Here is a 26,585-nt window from a genome sequence, read left to right as displayed (position 1 = left end):
TGGGTAATTAATAAAGGAAAGAAGTTTAATTTACTCACAGTTCCATAGGGCTGGAGAGGCCTAAGGAAACTTACACTCATGGTAGAAAGGGCAGTAAGCATGTCCTTCTTCATATGATGGAAGGAAGGAGAAGTGTTGAGCAAAAGGGAAAAAGGCCCTTTATAAAACCATTAGATCTCATAAGAATTCACTTACTATCATGAGAACAGCAGCAGAGGAGTAACTGCCCCCATGATTCAATTACCTCCCACTTGGTCCCTCCCATGATATATGGGGATTATTTGAACTACAATTAAAGATGATATTTGGGTGGGGACACAACCAAACTATATCACCTATCTACTGGCCTTGGTAGCTTAACACCAAGGACAGAAATTTTTGGAAGCTCTATGACCCAAACATTGCCTGAAACACTGCAATACCTTTCCTGGGTAATACCAGGGAAGCACAAATTCCACTGCTATCACTGCAGCTGGTGCTCTTTTGCAGATGTCACCTCCCAGCTAGAGGCCAACAGGTCATTATTGCATCTGCAAGCAGAATAACATGGCACCAAGGAAGGAGAAAACTTGTGCACCACCTTAGCTATCACCATTGCCTACAGCACCCTGGCTAACCAGGAGGTCTTCAGTCTGTCCATATGACCAGTTCATCACTACTACAACCAACATTTTAGAAAGCCAGCATACTAAGGCTATTTATAGCCAAGGAAATCTTATAGAGCCTATGTCACTGCCCTGCCATTCTCATCAGAGCTGGTACTGCTACCCATTGCTGGGAGACTTGAGGAGAGGTCACATCACTGGATCCCTTATAGACCATTCCCCAGCATCAACCTGGAGTGTGGCAGTCCCAACTGTTGGCTAGATCCAGAGGAGCAACTGTAATCTGGCTCGTAGGGACTTCGTCCAGAGGAAGAGGGAAAACAACCCATCAAAGGAGCGCCCTTGGGACAAAAGAATCCAGACGGCAGGCCTTGAGTCCCAGAACTTTACACTTTTGGGGAGCTTTTTTCAGCAGAGGCACTGGTGCAATACTGGGCTTAGTGGGGAAGGACAACAGCAGCCCAACAGTCTGGCAGTCGTAGTGCTTGCAAAGGGTCTTGGCCGAAGGTGACTTCCCTGACTTGCCCACTATTGCAGACATAGCTGGGGCTTTTCCCAAAGGAGCCCATTGTGTGTGTACCTGTAGACAGCTTTCCTCAAACACTTCAGGGTGACTGTATCCCCATAGAAAGAGTACCCTTCAGATTCAGGCTTGCATGAGGGGTAGAGTTACCATTATTCTCTGCATGGAATGTTAGCATTCCTGCAGATAAAAAGAGAAGCCTTTCTGATCTGAATAGCCAGAACACTGGGTCAAGAGTTGATTGGGAGGCAAATTGCTTTCCTGCTGGACTGGAAGGGAAGCTGTGGGGCTCCTACCTTTCCCCCTGAAAAGACCTCAGTACATTTTGCTGAGAGCTCCCCACTCTATCAAAACTGGAACCTTTGCCCACCATTGAGTAGTGCATTTACCAACCTGCTTTAGCCACAGTCAGTTTTTACCCATGGATACCTCCTACTGTCCTAAAACTTGAACTGTTCAACACAGTGAAAAAAATACTGGAGGAAAAAATAGATAAATAAAAGGCAGAGTCAACAAAGATACATTGGACTTAAACTGCACGCTAGAACAAATGGACCTAACAGATATACAGAACATTCTACAAAAGCACTGCAGAAAACATTCTTCTCATCAGCAGATGAAACAATCTTCAAGATACACTCTATTATAGGCTACAAAACAAGTCTCAATAAATTTTAAAGATTTGTAATCATATCAAATATTTTCTCAGACCGCAGCAGAGTAAAACTAAAATCAATTCCAAAAGGACCCCTCAAAACTATACAAATATATGGAAATCAAACAATCTGTTCTTGAATGACTTTTGGGTTAACAATGAAAACAAGAAGGAAATTTTAAAATGTGTAACAGTAACACAAGGTATGAAAACCTCTAGGATATAGCAAAAGCAGTGCTAATAAAAAAGTTGTAATGCTAAATGCCCACATCAAAAAGCTGAAAGATCCAAAATTGACAACCTAACATCACTCCTTGAATTACAGACATAAGAACAAACCAAATCTGAGGCTAGCTGAAGAAGAAAAATAACAGAGATTAGAGTAGAAGTAAATGAAATTGAAACAAAAAAATACCAAGTTCAATAAAACTAAAAGTTTATTTGAGTCCTTTGAGAAAATAATGAAATCAGTAAACCATTAGCCACATCAATCAAGAAAAGAAGAGAGAAGATTCAAATAAGCTTAATTAGAAATGAAAATTACAGCCAGTTCCACGGGAATATAAGACATTATTTAAGACTACTATGAAAACCTCTATGCACACAAACTAGAAAAACTAGAGGAAATGGATAAATTCCTGGAAATATGCAAGCCTTCTAGCTTAAATCTGGAAGAAAGAGAAATCCTGACAGACCAATACCAAGCAGTGAGATTGAATCAATAGGAAACATTTTACAACAAAAAGAGCCTAGGGCCAGATAAATTGACAGCCAAATTCTACCAGACATTGAAAGAAAAATTGGTACCAATCCCACTCACACTATATTATTCCAAAAGATTGAGAACCAGGGACTCTTCCATAACTCATTATATAAAGCTGGTATCACACTAATACCAAAGCCAGGAAAGTATATACAGACAAACATCTTTGATGATCATAGATGCAAAAATCCTCAACAAAGTATCAGCAAATCAAATTCAACCGCATAGCAAGAAGGTGACTCACCATCACTAAGTGGGATTTCAGCCAAGTAATGCAGGGATGGTTCAGCATAATGCAAGTTAATAAATGTGATTCACTGCATAAACCAAATCAAAAACAAAGGTCTTATAATCATCTCCATGGACAAAGAGAAAGCATTCAGTAAAGTCCAGCATTTTTTTTAATGATAAAAACCCTCGACAAACTAAGCATAGAAGGAAGATACCTCAAAATAATAAAAGACATATAATACAAACCCACAGTCAACATTATACTGAATGGGGAAAAGTTGAAAACACTTCCCCTAAGAACTGGAACAAGACAGGGATGCCCACTTTCACCACTTCTATTCAACATAGTTCTGGAATTCCTAGCCAGAGCAGTCAAGCAAGAGAAAGAAATAAAATGTATCCAAATTGCAAAAGAGAAGGTCAAGCTATCTGTTTGCTAACGATATGATTGTGTACCTAGGAAACCTTTAAGACTCCTCCAAAAGACTCCTATATTTTATAAGTGAATTCAGTAAAGTCTCAAATTACAAAATCAACATACACAAATCAGTAGCACTGTAATAGCCCAACAATGACCAAGCTGAGAATCAAATCAAGAACTGAATCCCCTTTACAATAGCTGCAAAAAAGTAAAATACCTAGTAATATACTTAATGAAGGAGGTGAAAAATCTCTACAAAGCTAATTACAAAACATTGATGAAAGAAATCATCAATGACATAAACAAATTGAAATATATTCCATGCTCATGAACTGGTCATTATAAAAATGACCACATTGCCCAAAGCAATATATAGATTAAATGTAACGTCTGTCAAAATACCAACATCACTTTTCAAAATAATGAAAATTATACTGAAATTTACAGAAATAGAAAAAGCAATCCTAAAACTTATATAGAACCAAAAAAAGAGCCCAAATAGCCATAGTATTCCTAAGCATAAAGAATAAATATGGAGGCATAGTGTTAAGCAACTTCAAATTATACTACAATGCTATAGTCACCAAAAGAGTATGGTACTGGTATAAAACTAGATACATAAACCAGTGGAACAGAATGGAGAACCAAGAATAAAAGCCAAATATTTACAATCAACTGATCTTAGACAAAGCATGCAAAAACAAAAATAGGAAAAAGGACACCCTATTCAATAAACGGTTTTGAGAAAACTGAATAACTACATGTAGAAGAATGAAACTACATTCCTTTCTCTCACCATATATAAAAATCAACTGAAGGTAGATTAAGTACTTAAATCTAAGACACTAAACCAGAAAAATTCTGGACAAATAACCTAAGAAAAACTCTTCTGGACATTGGCTGAGGCAAAAAATTAATGACTAAGACTGCAAAAGTAAGTGTAACAAAAAAAAAATAACTAAATGAGACCTAATTAAACTAAAAGCTTCTGCACAACAAAAGAAATAATCATCGGAGTAAAATAACAACTAAGAGAATGGGAGAAAATATTTGCAAACTATGCATCAGACAAAGAACTAATATCCAGACTCTATAAGAAACTCAAACCAATAAGCAGGAAAAACAAACAAACAAACAAACAAAAAACAAATAATCCCATCAAAATCTAGGCAATTGGCATCAATAGAAATCTTATTTCTGAAAATAAGATACACAAATGGCCAACAAATGTATGAGAAGACAAAAATGTTCAATATCACTAATCATCAGGGGAATGCAAATTTAAAACCACAGTAAGATACCACCTTACCTCATCCGGAATAGCCATTATTAAAAAGAGAACAATAGATGGTGTAGATTTGATGAAAAGGGAATGCTTACACAGTGTTGGTGGGAATGTAAATTAGTATAATTTCCATAAAAAATAGTATGCAGATTTCTCAAGGAACTAAAAGTAGGTCTATCATTTGATCCAGCAGTCCTACTACTAGATATCCACTCAAAGGAAAATAAGTCATTATATCCAAAAGACACTTGCACATGTATGTTTATTGAAGGACAATTCACAACTACAAATATATAAATCTAGCCTAAGTGCTCATTAACTGATAAGTGGATAAAAAATGTGTTATATATACACCATATAATACTGCTCAGCCATAAAAAAGAATTAAATAATGTATTTTGCAGCAACTTGGATGGAGCTGGAGTTCATCATGCTAAGTGAAGTAACTCAAGAATGGAATATTAAATACCATACATTCTCATTTATAAGTGGGAACTAGCTATGGTCATGCAAAGGCATATAGAGTGATATAATGGACATTGGAGACTTAGAAGAGAGGAGGAGGAATGGTTATGAAGGATAAAAAACTACATATTGGGTACAGGGCACACTACTGAGTAACGTGTGCACTAAAATCTGAGACCTCATCACTGTATAACTCATCCATGTAATGAAAAACTGCTTGTAACCCTAAAGCTTTTGATATTAAAAATAAAAATAAACTAAGGAAATACAAAATTATAAAACACCTAACAACATGGAAATAAATAAAGCACATATATTGGACAGCTAGGGCCAGCTGTGACTTGTACTCTTGAACACAGCCTTACATACAGAAAACCCAATGCTTGGTTTCAAACTCTGCTGTTTTAAAATAACTAATTTTTGAACAAGGAGCCCCACATTTTCATATGTCTCTAAGCTGGCAAATTATGCAGCCAATCTTTTGAATAACCAAGTCCTCCAAATCAGAGTATTGGTCAGAGATGTTTATTAACAGCATTATGTTGTAAAATGTGCAGCTACATCCAAACAGTTATGTTCAAAATCCTATATTTCTTCTCTGCAAAAATTTGATCATAATTGAATGTGATATCATTTTATTTTTAATTTAAGACATAATGATATATTTCAATGTCATTAGATATTCACATAATATGCAATTTTAGACAAATACTTGCTGTTGTGTTATAAGAAATCCTAACGCTTTTAAATTTAGGATCGTATCGTGGAACATCTACTATTCAATGTTTTGCAATTAGAAACAACACTGAGGAAAGAAGCAACTTTAATTTTTCCTACAAATTGAATTGGAAAATTCATATATTTTCAACATACAAATGCTTTTTGACTTATTATGGGGTTAAGTCTTGCTGAAGCCATCGTAATTCAAAAATGCATTTAATACCCCAATAAACTAATCATAAAGTCAAAAAATGGTAAGTCAAATCATCTTAAGTCCATATTCTTCCTAACTGCCAATGGGGTTATGTCCTGATAAACCCATTCTCAAGTTGAAAATTGTTAAGTGGGGAATTGTTTGCAACAGTCATCCCCCATATATTTGATATTGCTGAAACTTATTATGGAGAATGATAAAAATGTACATGAAAGAGTTATGTTTGTTAAAAAGGCATTTAATTTGTAATTATTTACCAAACATAAGTGCTCAGGTCATAGTAATTTTGTTAACTGTATAATTGTATGCATTCTGTTTTAGAACATAACATAAATCTAATTAGTTTAATTAAACTTAGATTTTAGCATCTTGAATTTATGACTATATCAATTACTTTTTTTCCTTGATTCTTGTTTTTTGGTTTTCTATGCTTCATCCATAGATAAATATTAATAGATCCCATTAGTAAATACAGCCTAAAGAAATAAGTCAATAATCCTTAATATTTAAAAATTTAGTTTTGTCTAGTTTATATCTTATTGTTTCATATTTATAAAGAATGGTAAATAAACTTGTCTTTTAACATGTATATTTCCTAATCTTGAACATTTTTGAATTTTATGTTACTGAAACAGAGAAGAAGAGCTCAGTATTAAAAATCTGAATTTTTGTGGCTATTCAAATTTGTTGCTCTGCAAAATTTCAAGTAAATGGACACAATATATGATGCACCAATGCTGTCTGAGTGCATCAATATCACTATAAGTACTTGATATTTTTATTTTATTATTTTCTAAATTAACACATGCAAAGCAACTATTCACAAGTATTGAAATTTGCTTAATTTGTATTTACAGTTCAGCTTAATTCTGCTGAAAACATTGTTACATGTTCTATCACTTCTATGAAATGTTTAAAACTTTTTCATTTGCCTACTTGTGTTTTGATGATTTTGTAGTGATTCTCCTTAATAAGAAACAAAGAGATCTTAATCTTTAAAACACTAAAAATTAAATTGGTTAGAGAAGATGTAGATTAAAGAGAAGTTTTTGGTTGAACCAAAGCAATTTACTGATAGATTGAATGTGATGTGAATAAAGAAGGAAAGGTTTTATGTGATGAAATGTATTATACGATATATGTTTGTAAGTCTCAGAAATGCCTGACAACTAGCCAAGACAGAGATTATATAAAAAAGAGCGATGACAATAAGTACCTGTTTTGTTCATGTTAAATTAAAGAAGCCTGAGAAACATTCATGCTAAGAATAGGCTACAATATATAAGATTATAGCTCAGTGAAAATATCTATGAAGCAGAAATTCATACTACTTGTTACCTGCTAGTATAACTGTGGAACATGGCAATGTCTAAAGAGGTGTGTTTAGCACTAAAATATAAAAAAGATTTTTAAAAGTACCTTAAAACACACATATTTAAGGGATGTACAAAACAAGATAAGCACCTGCAATGGAATGGTAAAAAAAAATAAATAAATTTAAAGAGTTACCTGACATAATATTTAGAAATGCTGTAAAGGCAGCAGATGATATCTGTGCTGTAATATGCATATTAGAACATGCAGAATCAAAAGAGTGACTTTTGCCTATAAAGTTCAACAAACTTAAAGAATCAGAAATAAAGTTACAATTGGACTTGAGTACTTGAAGGGAATATAGGAAAGTAGACATATAAATAGCACAATATGCTTTTGATGTACAGGTTTAGAGAAACATCCAGGGTCAGTTTTACTTAAATGAGAGATACATGAACATGTTCATAACCCTAAAATAATATTCAAGTTAGATATAGAGCTTTTTGCATACTCAATGCATTGAAGTTACTGAAAATTTCAAAGTCAAGGGATCCAGATCGTAGGTGAATGAATTAAGATCAAGAGGTAGAAAACTGTTATTTGAGAGGATGTATGAAGAAAGGAATGACAGCATGCACTACTAAATTTGGAGATTAGTGTCATGAAAAGATTGAGAAAAATCATATTTGGTGTCTTTTATATTTTCAGTAAGTAGTAAAAGGTCATGTGCTGATAACTAAATTGGACAGAGGATGGGTCAAACCTTTGAGAAGATTCTCCACAGATTTGAATTAGATACTGAGAGAGATAAAAGAGAGATCTCTACTCTTCACCTTTATATGATTATATTGCATAACAAAATAACATTAGTACTTATGACAACAAGGGTTTATTTCTCACTCATAATGTTACTGGTGCAAGTTTCTTGGCTCTCAATGTAACATAAATGAACATTAAGGCAGTCAAACTTTTCCCAAATAAGGTTTATTGAGACTTATGCCCTGAAAGGCTTGACATAAGGAAGACAGCTCAGGAGGAAGAGTTTTCTGACAGGCTCCTCTAGGGTAGATCTTTGTGGTGTTTTGAGGAGGGTAACATGAATAATTCATGAGGTGTCATTACACGTGCTGGGTGGAGTGCCAGGTGCACAGACGCAGTAAGTATTCATGCTCACATATACACTGCATGATCAGAAAATGGCAGATCAGCTCCACCTTGGGCAAATATTTTAGTGTTATAATGGGCAAAGATAAGGTTTGGTCACCCTCCTGGTCTTGTGTGCATGCAGGTGGCAGGGCTGACTACTTTGGTTAAGATTTGCAGCCAAATGTTGCTTACCTTAACTTTCTTAAATAACTTGCAAGGTTTCAGTGGGTTTGAAGCCAGTGCAGGTGGTGGTGCAAGGTCTGGTTGTTAGTGGGTATGTACAGAAAAGTACATTAGTGGGGTCAAGTTTTGTCTCTATCTGTCTCAGTAAGTCTGTGGATCCACTGAGCTTGCCTTGTCTTGGCCCTAGTTGTAAGTAAGGTTCAGGCCTGCTCCGTGTGTCCCCTCATTCTGGCATCAGAAGATACATGAATTTTCCACTTTCCATGGCAGAGCATAGAGTAAAAGAGAACCAGCCAAATTATACAGGCACAGTAAGCCCTTGTTTTGGGTCAACATCTATACATACTCCACTGACCAAATCAGGTCAAAAATCTATGCTCAATATGTAGAGAATTGTCATGGGAAGGTGGAGAAAAGTTCTATGAATAAAATGCCTAACTACAATATATACCCTATATTTTATTTTTGGCCACAATTACTGCTTTCATTCTGCAAGCAAAATCCTTTACTCTACCCATAATAACCAAAGGTCTCAAGCAACCAGGTTTGTAATTCAGAATCTTCTGATCTATATTGAGTATGAATACTGCCTCTATTGACCTGGAGAATAATGGGATTTTTCTGCTCCTTCCATATGCCTCACTCCCATAAAATGATAGAACAGAATCAGCACAGCTTCACTATGCTTTTCTGCTAAAAAAACAGGAAGCAAGGCAGGGATTACAGGAGTGAAGCAGTTGGCGGGGGAACAAAATGTAAAAAGATGTCAATAATCTCAGTAACCAAGAAAACTGACTTTTTAACACAATTTTTAAGAAACATAATTAACAGAAAAATCTATGGTGAACAAAATATCTAATTTCAGAATTAGAAACAGAGCCATATTGACCTAAATTAAATATTCAGAAAATAAAATCAGTCATACTGATCCAAACTTTTCCAAAAGTTTTAATGTTTTAGTACTTTGATAGTTTTTTAAATGTGTTTTCAATTTGGTAGTTTTGCATTAAATTTGATTTTTCAAAATAGTTATTGCAATATTATTAGTTAAGTTACTGAGTTCTTGCACCCCGGCAAGCACCTCACTCACTACACTCTAGTCCCTCCCACAAAGGAAAAAGGAATGGCATACATTAATCTTTGAGCTAAAGTAATTATAGGATCTGTGCAAGTGCATATGCTCCCTCCTTCTGGAGAGGATATTGTTCTTGAAGAGGTACCTGTACTTCCTACTGAGAGCAGCTTCTCAGTACATTGTGCACTGGCTCTCAGCTTTGCCTCCTGAGAAAGTTCCTTGTTATTCTTGTCCTCATTGGCCACACTCTAAAGAGGACATTGGAGAGATAATATGCTTATTGTTTTCAAGCAAATAGCAATCTCAGCCTGCCTCTTAATGCTAACAAGTTGAGAGTCCTTTCGTCCTTTTACATCTTAATTTGTCAATCCTCAATCCTCTTGACATGGTTATTAATATTATTATTTTCTCAAAAATTATATGTTTAAATTTTTGAGTATTTTACAACTTCATTATAGTTAAAATGTGGGTTTACCTGGTAAAATATAGTTTGCTAGATTTCCCTGAGACAACAGTTAGTCTCTTATTTAGGGACATTTTATATGTTTTTTTTTTTTTTCTATTAAACAGAAATTTTACTAGATGGTCTAACAGTCACAAACATGATTTGATCTTTGTTCCAAGCCTGCATCAGATGATCATAGTCCTAATTTGTAGAGAAATATTTCTACTATCCACCTCTGCATCTCTAGGGATTTCTGGGGACTTTGTATTTCTTCTTATATACTGAACAGGTGTCATTATTGTAGTACTTTGCAAAATATTTATACAAGCCAATTTATACTACCAAAATTTTGTCTGGAAATACCACAAGTTTATTGTGTGAATTCAGTTTTCTGGGCTATCACAAGCTATAGTTGTATCAAATGTTTTACCAGAATGTAATATGGGTTATTCCAGACATTTTCCCTCTGCCTGATACACAGCCCAGAAGCCAACACCACGTATTTTAGTTTTAGTTATGGCAGGAACCGTTTTTGCATTAGTTAGATAATATTGAGATGATAAATTCTTCTAACATTTCAATGGTTTATAAAACAAATATATATTTCTAGATCAAAGGTCTGAAAATTGGCTGCAAGTTGCCTAGGCTCAATTGGTTTTGGCCACGGCTTATTGCAAGTTAGTTTCAGTTATGTTCCTATGTCTATTCATTCTGGAACTGAGAGGCAACAGAGCATGCTATTTGCATGTCAGAGGAGAGAACTGCAAACAGTTTAACTCACAAATAAAGCAAAATCATAAAAACACATTTAAACATTTTGTTTACATCATATATATTTAATTCCATTGGCAAAGCACATCATCTCTGGGCCAGGAAAGTCTACTGCAGCCACAAGAAAAGTAAAGCCAGACATGAGAGGAATATAAGCATTGTGGAAAAAATAATAATGTCTACCAAAAGACCTAGCCAATGACCAGTCAAAAAGTGAATGCATGATGTTATAAAAGAAAGTGAGTTTTCAAACTCACATAGAGTAACACTGATAGTAGCAGTAGTTGTAGTAATGTAATAGTAAAAATAGCAGTCACTGAGCGCTCAAAATATGCTAGTGGCTTTTCCAAATTCTTTCTATTTAATAAACACATTAAATAAGCACAACACCCCTTTAAAGTAAGTCCTTTTATTATGTCCATTTTGTATGTGAAGAACCAAAACAACTTCCCAAATTTTATAGAAGTAGGAAGTTATACAATATGGAGTCTAACTGAAAAACAAGTCTTCAACATAGTACTGGAAGTCCTAGCAAATACAATGAGGCAAGAGAAAGAAATAAAAGGTATCCAAACAGGAAGAGAGGAAGTCAAACTATCTCTTTTTGCAGACTACATGATTCTATAAAAAGAAAACTCCACAGCCTCTGCCCAAAAGCTCCTTCATCTGATAAACAAGTTCAACAAAGATTGAGGATACAAAATAAATGTACAAAAATCAAAAACATTTCAAGATACCAATAATGTCCAAGCTAAGAGCCAAATCAAGAATGCAATCTCATTTACATAGCCAAAATAGAAATAAAATACCTAGGAATACACATAACCAGGGAAGTGAAAGACGTCTACAGTGAGAATTACAAAACACAGTTGGAAGAAATCTGAATTGACACAAACAAATAAAAAAAATATTCCATGTTCATAGATAGGAAGATCCAATATTGTTGAAATGACCATACTACCCAAAGCGATTTTTAGATTCTATTTTATTCCTATCAAACTAACAATGGCATTCTTCACAGAATTAGGAAAAAAAAAAAACTACTCTAAAATTCATATGAAACCAAAAAGGAGCCTGAGTAGCAAGAGAAATCCTAAGCAAAAAGGACAAACCTGGAGGCATTACGCTACCCAATTTCAAACTCCACTACAAGGCCACAATAACTGAAGCAGTATGATATTAATACAAAAACAGACATATAGATTAAGGAACAGAATAGAGAACCTAGAAATAAGGCCACACATCTATAACCATCTGCTCTTCACCAAAGTTGATAAAAACAAGCAAAGTGGAAAGGACTCCTTATTCAATAAATGGTTCTGAGTTAATTGGCTAGCCATATGCAGAAGATTGAAACTGAAACTCTTACTTTCACCATATATAAAAATCAACTCAAAATGGATTAAAGACATAAATTAAAAGCTAAAACTATAAAATCCCTAGAAGATAACCTAGAAAATGCCATTTTGAACATTGGCCTTGGCAAAGATTTTATGACAAAGACTCAAAGGGCAATTGCAACAAAAACAAAAGGTGACAAGCAGGACCTAATTAAACTAGGTCTTACTTGTCAACAGCAAAAGAAACTATTAACAAAGTAAACAGAAAACTTACAGAATTGGAGAAAATATTTCCAAACTATACCTCTATCTAAGGTCTAATATCTAGAATGTGTAAGAAACTTAAACAAACTAAGAAATCAAAAGCAAATAATCCCATTAAAAACTGTGCAAAAAGCATGAACAGTCACTTCTCAAAGGAAGACATACATGCAGCCAACAAACATATGAAACAATTCTCACCATCACTAATCATTAGAGAAATGCAAATCAAAACCATAATAAGATACCAATCAGAATGGCTATTATTATAAAGTAAAAAATTAACATTCTGATGAGGATACTGAGAAAAGGGAATGCTTTACACTGTAAATTAGTTCAGTCACTGTGGAAAGCAATTTGGAGATTTCTCAACAAACTTGAAACAGAAAGACCTACCCTTAGACCCAGCAATCCCACTACTAGATATGTACTCAGAGGTATATAAATTGTTCTACCATAAAGACACATATACACGTATGTCCATGGCATTACTATTCACGAGCAAATATGTGGAATAAATCTAGAAGTTCATCAGTAGTGGACTGGATAAAGAAAATGTGGTACATATAAACCATGGACTACTATGCAACCATCCAAAAGAATGAAGCCATGTCCTTTCCTGCAGCATACATGCAGCTAGAGGCCATTGTCCTAAGCATTTATAAGCCCTTACAAGTAGAAGATAAACATTGAGTACACATGGACACAAAGAAGGGGACAATAGACACCAGGGCCTACTTGAGGGTAGAGGATGGAGGGTGGAGGAGGATGAGAAAAAACTACCTATAGGGTACTATGGTCATTACCTGTTGACAAAATAATCTATACATCAAACCCACATGATACACAATTTACCCATGTGACAAACCTGCAAATTTACCCTTGAACCTAAAATTGTTTGACAAAATAAATAAATAAATAAATAAATAACAAATCTAATTACAGAGCCATGCTTCTGACCACTATGCTTCAAAATTTTTAAATATGTTTATGATATTCTAATTTTTTTTTTTTAATGTTCTCTAGTAAAGCATACCTCATTGGATACTAGGACAGATATTCTGTATGACGGATTCAGGATTGCGGATTTGTGAAATGTGCCCAATGGAAGAACCTAGATTGATTGTGCTAAAGGTTAGGGACAGGTTAATTCTTCTGATAGATAGTGAGGTATATGTAGAGTAGAATAGTTAAGCATGTGAAAAAAAAATGTTGGAAGGGTGAGACAATTATGACGGTTTCAAATACCAGAAAAAAATTATACTCATTGAATTTTCAGTATGATGTTAGGGAACCCCTTCTTCTCCAGTGAAGTGATAGGAATAGAAAGCCATTTAGAGTGAGGTAGGAATGGATGATTAAGAATAAATAAAATGGCTTAGGAATTCTCTGCATAAATGGCTACTCTTTCACCTCTTTCCTGCCACAAATATTAACAGTACATGGTTACTTTCTCTATTTATTTTTTCAGTGTAGATATATCTGCTAAGAGTCTTGAGTTTCTTTCTGTTTCCAGGAACATTCTGACTGATTTTGTTCCAATGAGTCCCCATAGATTAGAATGTTGACTATAATTTTTATTTTTCCTTTTAACCTCAGATCAGGTGCCTATCCCTGCTAAAATCAGTTATGGCTCTGTGGATAGGTTGAAATTGCCTGTACTTAAGTACCTCTTTATCAGTGGCTGTGAGACAGAAAGAACACTGAGCATAAAGTGACTGGTGTTTTTTACATTTAAGCACATTTTTCTATTTAAGGTGCATTTAGAATAGTAGGACTTTATGTCCATGGTTTAGATGATAAGCCTGATTTGAACTCCCATTATCAAGATACCTCTGTAACTGGTAATATGTCTGTGTTTTTACTTTCTAAATTGCCTTTTATTTTGTACTAATGTCCAAAGTTCAAAACATCAGTAGTTTGAATTTTCTGCAAAGAAAACACATAGTTACAAAGACACACACACACACACACACACACACACACACACACACGGAGTTGCCACCTGATAAATCTATAGCACTGTCTTCCTGGAGTCAGTGCCTGAAAGAATGAAGATGTAATTGAGTGGTTAAATAAAATTCATTCCAAGAACAATCAGATCCTCAGGGACTATTTTGCTATTTAAACTCTTGCTATTAGAGTAAACTAATTGCACTGAAGAATAATTTCAATTCATTGATTTTAAAAAATTTGTTTGCCACTCCTCATGTTTGGATAATTAAATCTCAAAATAGGTTGAACAGGAGATTTTTAACTTAGAAATGTTACTATACTTAGCATTGTTTTTTCTCAAAAACACTATGTATAGTTTAGAGAAAATTAGGCATTAATTTAAAAACTCTCTATATTGGTCTTTCTAAAACCATATTCATGTACATTTTGAATTAAACAAAAATGTTGGCAACTATATCATTGAAAGTTTGCAAACTGGAATTTCTCTTGAGAAATATCTTACCGGCTATCTGTGCCTTATGATTTATTTGCTTCATTTTATGCCTTATAAATTTAGCAAAGTTTACAATGTCAGGCATATGATCTGTTCTTCGAGTCATGCCAAGATGAATGAGAAAACAGGGGGCAATATTTGTCAAATGTTTAATTATCAGGTTCATTTGGCCCATCTGGTTAAGCTACTCTCCTTTTCCTTACTGCTGCATGTTTCTCCCTGATTATCTATTTGTTTAAAAAGAGGCTCTGCCTAGGTCAAGAGCACAGAGGTAGAGTTGTTACCCTTCTGGATTCTCAAGATTTTCCTTTCAAGTTGGTATTTTCATCCAGTTTCTTCCTGTGCTCACAATTTACAAAGGCAATATTCCATAAAATAGTGCTAATTCTAAATCAGTCAAAGAGACAGTTATACGCGTTGTGTAAACCAGGTTGTAACACTGGCTTATGTCAGAAAAATGGTCTTGTCAATGAGCATGTGAAAAATGTACTATGTCCAAATTCAGATTATTATTCTTTGAGTTTTGTTTTTTTCAATATTTTACAATTCATATTTGGTTTGAAATATAATAAAATAGTTTAAGGTATCAATGGTCAGTAAAAGAGAATTCATGATTTTTAAACCATCACTTTTTTCATTCTAATACAGCAGAATGACAGGGAAGAAATATGACCTGAGAGTGTCCATGGCAGAATGAATATAATAAGGGACTTCCATTATGGCTGTTCAATATGAAATGGCATTTTCAGCTACAGAACTCAATAAAGGCTTTGTAAGCCCTATGATTTGAAAGCAAAGTATCAGGCCAGGTGCAGTAGCTCATGCCTGTAATCCCAGCACTTTGTGAGGCCCAGGTGGGCAGATCACCTGAAGTCAGGAGTTCGAGACCAGTCTGGCCAACATGACAAAACCCCATCTCTACTAAAAACACAAAAATTAGCCAGGCCTAATAGTGGATGCCTGTAATCTCACCTACTTGGGAGGCTGAGGCAGGGAGAATCACTTGAACCTGAGAGGCTGAGGTTGCAGTGAGAGGATGAGAGCCCAGGCAACACAGGGAGACTCCCCCTCAAAACAAACAAACAAAAAAAGCAAACTATCAAACTAGTTATATTTTGTTTTCTATATGTTTGAGGCTAACTTTTAATCTCTGAACAGTAACTTGATAATCATTTCTAAAGTTATAATATCTAATCATAGGGAGAATTTTATATTAATAACTGTTATTATTGCTTTTTTCTCAATTTATATTACATTGGAGAATATTTCATTTTATTGTAATATGATCATGGTCATAGTGAGGGGACATCATATTGTTTCTCATTTTGTGTTTAATTTTAACACTTCATTTTTAAATAAAATCTTAAACCATTGCTTGGTTTGAGCTGCTCTGTTCAGAGCTGCTGGGCAGGTATGTTTAAGTCTGCTGCAGCAGAACTCATAACCACATTTTTTTCCCAGATTCTCTGTCCTGGGAAGGTGGGGCTTTATTTATAAGTTCCTGACATGCTGCTGCCTTTTTTCAGAGATGCCTTGCCCAGAAAGGAGGTAGCCTAGTCACAGTCTGCCAGCAGAGGTGTAGCTAAGCTGCTGTGGGCTCTGCCCAGCTGCTGTGTGAACTTCCTTGTGGTTTTGTTTATAGAGGTATAGTTAGAACTGCCTTAGTAATGGTGGACTGTCGCTGTAATGGCAGACTGCCTAGGTAATGGTGGACTGCCACGGTAATGGCAGACTCCTTCAGTAGTGGTTGTACCTGCCCAGCAGCTCTGAACAGAACAACAGAGCTCACAGCTCAGTACGTGAGCTCCTATAAGGGAAAGACTCTCTCCTCAAGCAGCTCCTCGACCCCCATATATCTAAAGAGACACCTCATAAAGGAGAGTTCAAACTGACATATGGAGGGTATCCTTCTGGGACAAAGATAACAAAAGAAGAAACTGGCAGCAACCCTTACTGTTCTGCAGCTGCTGCAGGTGATCCCCCAAGCAAGCAGGGTCTGGAGTGGCTCTCCAGCAGTCCTACAGCAGAGGAGCCTGACTGTTAGAAGGAAAACCAAAAAACAAAGAAATAAATTCATCATCAACAAAAAGGATGTCCACGCAGAGACCCCATCTGAAAGTCACCAACTACAAACACCACAGGTAGATAAATCCACAAAGACATGAAGAAACCAGCACAAAAAGGATGAAAACACCCAAAACCAGAATTCCTGTCCTCCTCCAAGGGATCACAACTCCTCATCAGCAAGGGAACAAGGCTGGATGGAGAATGAATCTGATGAATTGACAGAAACAGGCTTCAGAAAGTGGGTAATAACAAAATTCTCTGAGGTAAAAGAACATGTTCTAACCCAATGCAAAGAAGCCAAGAACCCTGAAAAAAGATTTGATGAAATGCTAACGAGAATGGACAACTTAGAGAGGAATATATATGAATTGATGGAGCTGAAAACACAACACAAGAACTTAGCAAAGCATACACAAGTTTCAATAGCCGAATTGACCAAGCAGAAGAAAGGATATCAGCGACTGAAGATCAATTCAATGTAATAAAACGAGAAGGCAAGAATACAGAAAAAAGGGTAAAAAGGAATGAACAAAGTCTCCAAGAAATACAGGGCTGTGTGAAAAGACCTAATCTACATTTGATAGGTGTACCTGAATGTGACGAAGAGAATGAATCCAAGCTGGAAAATACTCTTCAGGATATTATCCAGGAAAACTTCCCCAACCTAGCAAGGCAGGCCAATATTCAAGTACAGGAAATACAGAAAACACCACAAAGTTATACCTTAAGAAGAGCAACCCCAAGGCACATAATTGTCAGATTCACCAGGGTTGAAATGAAGGAGAAAATGCTAAGGGCAGCCAGAGAGAAAGGTTGGGTTATCCACAAAGGGAAGCCCATCAGACTCACAGCAGATCTCTCAGCAGAAACCCTGCAGGCCAGAAGAGAGTGGGGGCCAATATTCAACATCCTTGAAGAAAAGAACTTTCAACCCAGAATTTCATATGCAGCCAAACTAAGCTTCATAAGTGAAGGAAAAATAAAATCCTTTGCGAACAAGCAAGTACTCAGAGATTTCATCACCACCAGGCCTGCCTTACAAGAGCTCCTGCGGCACTACACATAGAAAGGAACAATCAGTACCAGCCACTCCAAAAACATACCAAATGGTAAAGAACATCAACACAATAAAGAATCTGCATGAACTGATGGGCAAAACAGCCAGCTAGCATCGTAATGGCAGGATCAAATTCACACATAACAATATTAACCCTAAATGTAAATGGACTAAATGCCCCAATCAAAAGACACAGACTGGCAAATTGGATAAAAAGCCAAAACCCATCAGTGTGCTGTATCCAAGAAACCCATCTCACATGCAAGGATACACAAAGGCTCAAAATAAAGGGATGGAGGAAGATTTACCAAGAAAATGGAGAGCAAAAAAAAAGCAGGAGTTGCAATTCTCTTCTATGATAAAATAGACTTTAAAGCAACAAAGATCAAAAGAGACAAAGAAGGACATTACATAATGGTAAAAGGATCAATGCAACAAGAAGAGGTAATGATCCTAAATATATACGCATCCAATACAGAAGCACCCAGGTACATAAGGCAAGTTCTTAAAGACTTACAAAGAGACTTAGACTCCCACACAATAATAGTGGGAGACTTTAACACCTCATTGTCAATATTAGACAAATCAACCAGACAGAAAATTAACAAGGATATCCAGGACTTGAAATCAGGCCTGGAACAAGCAAACCTAATAGACATTTACAGAACTCTCCACCCCAAATCCACAGATTATGCATTCTTCTCAGCACCACATCACACCTACTCTAAAATTGACCACATAATTGGAAGTAAATCACTCCTCAGCAAATGCAAAAGCACGGAAATCATAACAAACAGTCTCTCAGACCACAATGCAATCAAGTTAGAACTCAGAATCCAGAAACTAACTCACAACCACACAGCATCATGGAAACTGAACAACTAGCTCTTGAATTTTGACTGGATAAACAATGAAATGAAGGCAGAAATAAAGATGTTCTTCAAAACCAACAAGAATGAAGACACAACATACGAGAATCTCTGGGATACATTTAAAGCAGTCTCCAGAAGAAAATATATAGCAATAAGGGCCCACAAGAGAAGCAAGGAGAGATCTAAAATTGACACCCTATCATCAAAATTGAAAGACCTAGAGGAGCAAGAGCAAAAGATCTCAAAACCTGGCAGAAGACAAGAAATAACTAAGATCAGAGCAGAACTGAAGGAGATAGAGACACAAAAAACCCTTCAAAAAATCAATAAATCCAGGAGCTGGTTTTTTGAAAAGGTCAACAAAATAGACCACTAGCCAGATTAATAAAAAAGAAAAGAGAGAATAATCAAATAGATGCAATAAAAAGCAATAAAGGGGATATCACCACAGATTCCACAGAAATTCAAACCATCATCAGAGATTATTACAAACAACTCTATGCACATAAACTAGTAAACCTGGAAGAAATGGATAAATTCCTGGACACTTGCCTCCTTCCAAGCCTAAACTAGGAAGAAGCCAAAACCCTGAATAGACCAATAACAAGGTCTGAGGTTGAGGCAGCAATTAAGAGCCTACCATCCAAAAAAAGCCCAGGTCCAGATGGGTTCACAGCCAAATTCTATCAGACATACAAAGAGGAGCTGGTACCATTCCTTCTGAAACTATTCCAAATAATCCAAAAAGAGGGAGTCCTTCCCAAATCATTTTATGAGATCAACATCATCCTGATACCAAAATCCGGCAGAGACTCAACAAGAAAAGAAAACTTCAGGCCAATATCCATGATAAACATAGATGCAAAAATCTTCAATAAAATACTGGCAAGCTGATTGCAATAGCACATCAAAAATTTATCCACCATGATCAAGTAGGATTCATCCCGGGGATGCATGGCTGGTTCAACATATGCAAGTCTATAAATGTAATTCGCCACATAAACAGAATCAAAGACAAAAACCACATGATTATCTCAATTGAAGCAGAGAAGGCCTTTGAGAAAATTCAACAGCCCTTTATCTAAAAACTCTCAATAAATTCGTTATTGACGGAATGTATCTCAAAATAATAAAAGCTATTTACGACCAACCCACAGCCAATATCATACTGAATGGGCAAAAACTGGAAGCATTCCCTTAGAAATCTGGCACTAGACAAGGATGCCCTCTCTCACCACTCCTATTCAATATAGTATTGGAAGTTCTAGCCAGAGCAATCAGGCAAGAAAAAGAAACAAAGGGTATTCAAATAGGAAAGGAGGAAGTCAAATTGTCTCTATTTGCAGACGACATGATTGTATATCTAGAAGACCCCATCATCTCAGCTCAAAATCTCCTGAAACTGATAAGCAACTTCAGTAAAGTCTCAGGATACATAATAAATGTGCAAAAATCACAAGCATTCCTATACACCAATAATAGACTTAAAGAGAGCCAAATCAAGAACGAACTGCCATTCACAATTGCTACAGAGAATAAAATATCTAGGAATACAGCTAACAAGGAACGTAAAGGACCTCTTCAAGCAGAACTACAAACCACTGCTCAACGAAATAAGAGAGGACACAAACAGATGGAGAAACATTCCATGTTCATGGTTAGGAAGAATCAATATAGTGAAAATGGCCATACTCCCCAAAGTAATTTACAGATTCAATGCTATCCCCATCAAGCTACCAATGACCTTCTTCACGGAACTGGAAAAAAACACCTTAAACTTCATATGGAACCAAAAGAGAGCCCACATAGGCAAGTCAATTCTAAGCAAAAAGAACAGAGCAGGAGACATCAAACTACCGGACTTCAAATTATACTGCAAGGCTACAGTAATCAAAACAGCATGGTACTGGTACCAAAACAGAGATATAGACCAATGGAACAGAACAGAGGCCTCAGAGGCAACACAACATATCTACATCCATCTGATCTTTGACAAACCTGACAAATACAAGCAATGGGGAAAGGATTCCCTGTTTAATAAATGGTGTTGGGAAAACTGGCTAGCCATGTGCAGAAAGCAGAAACTGGACCCCTTCCTGACACCTTACACTAAACTTAACTCCAGATGAATTAAAGACTTAAACATAAGACCTAACACCATAGAAACCCTAGAAGAAAATCTAGGCAAAACCATTCAGGACATAGGCATAGGCAAGGACTTCATGACCAAAACACCAAAAGCATTGGCAACAAAAGCCAAAATAGACAAATGGGACCTAATCAAACTCCACAGCTTCTGTATGGCAAAAGAAACAGTCATTAGAGTGAATAGGCAACCAACAGAATGGGAAAAAAATTTTGCAGTTTACCCATCTGACAAAGGGCTGATATCCAGAATTTACAGTGAACTAAAGCAGATTTACAAGAAAAACACAAACAAGCCCATTCAAAAGTGGGTGAAGGATATGAACAGACACTTTACAAAAGAAGACATACATGAGGCCAACAAACATATGAAAAAATGCTCATCGTCACTGGTCATTAGAGAAATACAAATCAAAACTACATTGAGATACCATCTCACGCCAGTTAGAATGGCGATCATTAAAAAATCTGGAGACAACAGATGCTGGAGAGGATGTGGAGAAATAGGAACACTTTTACCCTGTTGGTGGGAGCGTAAATTAATTCAACCATTGTGGAAGACAGTGTGGCGATTCCTCAAGGACCTAGAAATAGAAATTCCATTTGACTAAGCAATCCCATTACTGGGTATATATCCAAAGGATTATAAATTGTTCTACTATAAGGACACATGCACACGAATGTTCATTGCAGCACAGTTTACAATAGCAAAGATCTGGAACCAACCGAAATGCCCATCGATGATAGACTGGACAGGGAAAATGTGGCACATATACACCATAGAATATTAGGCAGCCATCAAAAACGATGAGTTCGTGTCCTTTGTAGGGACATGGATGAACCTGGAAACCATCATTCTTAGTGAACTGACACAAGAACAGAAAATCAAATACCACATGTTCTCACTCATAGGCGGGTGTTGAACAATGAGAACACATGGACACAGGGAGGGGAGCACTACACACTGTGGTCTGCTGGGGGAAAATAGGGGAGGGGACAGCGGAGGCTGGGGAGTTGGGGAGAGATATCATGCGGAGAAATGCCAGATATAGGTGAAGGGGAGGAAGGCAGCAAATCACACTGCCACGTGTGTACCCATGCAACAATCTTGCATGTTCTTCACATGTACCCCAAAACCTAAAATACAATAAAAAAATAAAAATAAATAAAAAAATAAATCCCAGGACCAGAAGGATTCATAGCTGAATACTACCAGATGTATAGAGAAGAACTGTACCATTGCTGCTGAAACTATACCAAAAAATTTGAGAAGGAGAGACTCATTCTATGAGATCAACATCATACAGATACTCAAACCTGGCAGAAACAAAACAAAACAAGAAAACTTTAGTTTAATATCCTTGAACATCCATGCAAAAATTCTCAACAAAGTATTGGCAAACTAAATCCAGCAGCATATCAAAAAGCTTTTCCACCGTGATCAAGTAGGTTTATGCTTAAGGTGCATGGTAGGCCCAACATATGCAATGCTCTCTTAAGCTGTACCACATGATGTTTTACTAATTAACCAGAAAAAGAATAAAAAATAAATTGAAGATGGGTTAAATTCATATTTTTCTCTTGAATTAGACATATTTCTTTTAATAATGTATCATCAATTGACCATCTCAAATTGTGCCAAATATGTGTATACGTAGTACACTGCATTTTAGTTCTACACATTTCCTTTCCTAGCACCATATTCAGTTTTTCAGATATTACTATCAGTTGCTGCTTACCTATTTGAGGCACTATTGTCATTGGAACAAAGCTATGATTATAGTAGAAGTTCATTGAAGGCAAATCATTTTGTTCTTAAATGAGAGCTACACTGCCAAACTTTTTAAAATCATCACCTTTTTGCTCTGACTAAATATGTTTAGCTAATTTCTCTCCAATTTGATATAATAGTTTTATAAATTTTTCTACTCAAAGCTTAAACTATGCCAAAAAATTTATGAAGTGCCAAGGATAACTGACAACACATAGAGCTAAATACTACTGGTTTCAATAAAACAATATTTGTAAATACATTGTAAAAATTTATCAATTTTTAAAATTCCATTCTGTGATCCTATTCCATCATACTCCTTAAACAGTACATGCGTGCAATTTGCACAAACCATTTTCTGCAAGATGTCCTTAAGGAAATATGTTCCAATGGTATTGAATCACAGGTTTCAAGAATGAATCCACACTGGGCTCTATGTGCACATGGCAAATCATCTGTTAATGAGCTATTACAGTTTTTATTACCTATATAGTTTGAAAAATAGTAACGATTATAAAATACATTAAAAATAGTTTAATAAAAGAGTATATGTCAAAGATTTGTAGTACAACCCATATTAAGAGATAATTTCATATTTTCACTTTAGAACCTACTTTATTATTTATTTTTGTTTCTTATAGTTGAGAAGAGGTTTTTTCATACCTGGAGTTTTAAATATATGCCTATAACTAAATGACATAATTTATATAAAGATGTTTGTCTAGTCACAGAGTTTTAAATATGTCTAAAACTAAATTACCTATTTATACAAAGATGTTTTCTAAGAGACACAGAACTCTGTAAGATAAAAATAAAATCAAATATATATATTTGATATATATATATGTATGTACACAGACATATATGTATATTAAAATTTATGTCTATATGTAGTTATATATGATAATATATACATACATATATAAAACATTTAGTTAAGTTTACATATAGAGAGACATTTACATACATTTGTATTGAGAGAGTATGTGTATGTGTACATATTGCCTTAGTATTTGTATGTTTTAAAATTTCAAGCAAGTAATCATTTAGTAAATATGTTCTTAAACATGTTTAGTTAGGAGAATAAAATAAACCCTAATCAATATGCTTTTTTAAATTTTATTTCACAAGGAGTAAAAGAGGTTACATTTGTTACTCCAAACATAAGACAATGTCTTTTACAGTCTCAGATGGAAAGAATAAAGTAGAAACATATTAGGTAATATTAGTAATTCAACCAATACTTGCTGATATTTCATTATCTATTAATACTATTATGGAATTAAATGTCAATTATTACTGAAGATACAAGATTTAGAATCTTATTCTTTGATTCTACTGATCTTCATCTTTAGTTTTTTTATATTTTAATTGAAGGATATCTAGTTTTAGAGAGGGTCTGAATTTTAAAAAATTTAACATGTAGATTTAAAAAATTATGAAAAAATATTGAAGAGTTTTATAAGTATCGGTTCATGATTTCCATAACTTTTATCTCTTTTTATAAAAGAATAAATGGAAATATAACTTCAAAAGTAAAGCAACATAAGCAATAATTAAAATTATTTTCAAATGATATGTGAGGTTAAGCAGAACATGAGAATACTAGTTGATGGAAATTTCTCTTTTTCTGAGAAACATACAAAAATATTAGCCGAAATACTTTGAGTTTAAGAGGAAGTTCAAACACAAAACAAGTTTTACTGTATTTTCTGATATAAATTACAGATCTGTGCTTTCTTTAATGAAGAATTGTACATTTTTGGTTCATTTTGAGTATGCAAATTTGACTTAAAAAAATAAAATTGCAAACAATTTTAAAAATATTTTTTCAACCTACACAAACTTTGTGAAGTTACAAAACTTGTTTAACTATTATGGTATTGATATAGTTTGGGTCAGTGTCCCTGCCCAAATCTCATGTCAAATTGTAATCCCCAATGTTGGAGGTGGGACCTGGTGGGAGGTGATTGGATCATGGTGGCTGTTGGGAAAAGTAGCAAAGGAGAAAGGACTTACACAGTGCCTACATAAATTGGTTATGAGTAACACATAAACAAGGAACAACAAACTGGAGAAGGCCTCAGGAGGCCTCTGAGGAGGAAGGCCTCTCTATGCCTCATGTTCTGGTGCAGGGTGACCTAAGTCATGTTACCATTAACATTGTGCTCAAGGACGTAAAATCCCTTCTTCCCACTATGACATAGCCAGACTTGTAGGCTTCTTGTAAGGCCTGAGTTCCACCAGCTATACAAAGATAACAAGTTAAAGATAACCACATGTTCTTGTTTTGTGAAACTCCCAAACTGCCACTGTTACCAATCCTTAGGATGACACACCAGTTCCAGTTCACTGATTCATTTCCAGCTCACTGATTTACTCCACCATTACTCCACCCCTACCCTGTAGATAAAAGTGGTTGTAATCAATAAATAGTATGGACTATCAGAGTTCGGGGCCTTCACTGCCTCCTCCAGAGTAATAAAGTGATGGTACCTCATCTGACTGTGTCTCTTAATCTGTCTTTTTCTCATTCCTTTGTTGCCACCAAACTCGGGGTATCCATGGGTGATGTAGAGCTGGCTCCCTATATTCTGGTGCCCAACATAAATAGTATGGACGATCAGAGTTTGGGGCCTTCACTGCCTCCTCCAGAGTAATAAAGTGATGGTGCCTCATCTGACTGTGTCTCTTAATCTGTCTTTTTCTCATTCCTTTGTTGCCACCAAACTCAGGGTATCCATGGGTGATGTAGAGCTGGCTCCCTATATTCTGGTGCCCAACATGGGGCTCATGGATTCCTTATGTTCTGGCACCCAATATGTGGGGCTCATGGATTCCCTACAAGTGGTGGGTTTCCCTTTTGGTGCTGTTTTCATGATAACGAGTGAGTTATCATGAGATTTGGTTGTTTAAAAGTGTGTAGCACCTTCCCCCACTTCCTCCTGCTCCAGCCATGTAAGGTGTGCCTTCTTCCCCTTGGCTTTCCACTATAATTCTACATTTCCTGAGGCCTCCCCAGCCATGCTTCCTGTAGAGCCTGCAGAATGGTGAGCCAATTAAACATCCTTTTTAAAAATAAATTTCTCAGTCTCAATTATATTTTTTATAGCAGTGTGACGACAAACTAATACAGGTATATAACAAAACTTTGTAGGAAGGAGAATAATTATCATTCAATAATTGTTGATTCAGGTACTCAGAAAAATAATCCAAGTTATAATTATTAGCTATTAAAAATTATCTATGATTCTGTAATATTTAACCATTCCATATATTTTTTTATCTGTAAATAGCAAACTGTAATCCATATAAAATTATTAAATATTTTATTACTAATATACAACTCTAATAAATATACCTTGTGTGTGTGTGTGTGTGTGTGTGTGTGTGTATGTAAATTTAAAATAAGTGGGAATTTTTAAGTCACAACATCTAGGTGAATGTGTTTTTGTTTTTGAGTTTTTTTTTGTGTGTGTGTGTGTCTTCTGTTCATTTTTGCTTATTAATTGGGTACTTGATTAACCAATCAAGTTAATCAAGTTGACTCTAATATAGTAAGATGCACTATAAATGTGAGCAGCACATTCATTGTTAATGAGATGTTCTCAATTAACTAGAAAGTATACTGAGTGTCACTATACAATTTAGTATTACTAAAGCTTCTAAATATCTATTGCTTCATAAACAAGAGAAAACTGGCCATGTGTGCTGGCTCATGCCTATAATTCTAGCTCTTTGGTAGGCAAAGGAAGGAAGATTGCTTGAAACCAGGTGTTTAAGACTAGCCTAGGCAACATAGCAAGA

The sequence above is a fragment of the Aotus nancymaae genome, unplaced genomic scaffold (genome assembly GCF_030222135.1).
Source record: "Aotus nancymaae isolate 86718 unplaced genomic scaffold, 86718_ANA_hifiasm-v0.15.2.pri h1tg000033l, whole genome shotgun sequence".
Classification (NCBI taxonomy): Eukaryota; Metazoa; Chordata; class Mammalia; order Primates; family Aotidae; genus Aotus; species Aotus nancymaae.
The sequence above is the reverse complement of the archived record's forward strand: the minus strand, read 5'-3'. Positions refer to the sequence as shown.